Source organism: Manduca sexta, chromosome 5, assembly GCF_014839805.1.
Source record: "Manduca sexta isolate Smith_Timp_Sample1 chromosome 5, JHU_Msex_v1.0, whole genome shotgun sequence".
Taxonomy (NCBI): domain Eukaryota; kingdom Metazoa; phylum Arthropoda; class Insecta; order Lepidoptera; family Sphingidae; genus Manduca; species Manduca sexta.
The window spans coordinates 2,169,657-2,169,978 of NC_051119.1; positions in this window are offsets into that span (position 1 = coordinate 2,169,657).

The window sequence follows — 322 nt, forward strand, 5'->3', positions numbered from 1 at the left end:
AGAAAAAATCATAATCGGTTTAGCAGTTCCTGATATTAGCGCGTTCAAACAAACTCTTCAGCTTTGTATATTAGTATAATTTTTACGCTCGCTATTTGCACCGTGGAGCAAATGTAATCCCGCAATATAGATAGTTAATTTACTTTTCTACTACTACAATTATAAATGCGATTCAGGAAATGTTTGGATGTTTATTAGAAGTAAACGATGTAACAACTGAACGGATTTTATGAAATTAAGAACAAAGGTAGACCATATCCGAGATTAACATATAGGCTACTTTTATTCCAGTAATTTGCGCCAATGACAAATTATAGATTTT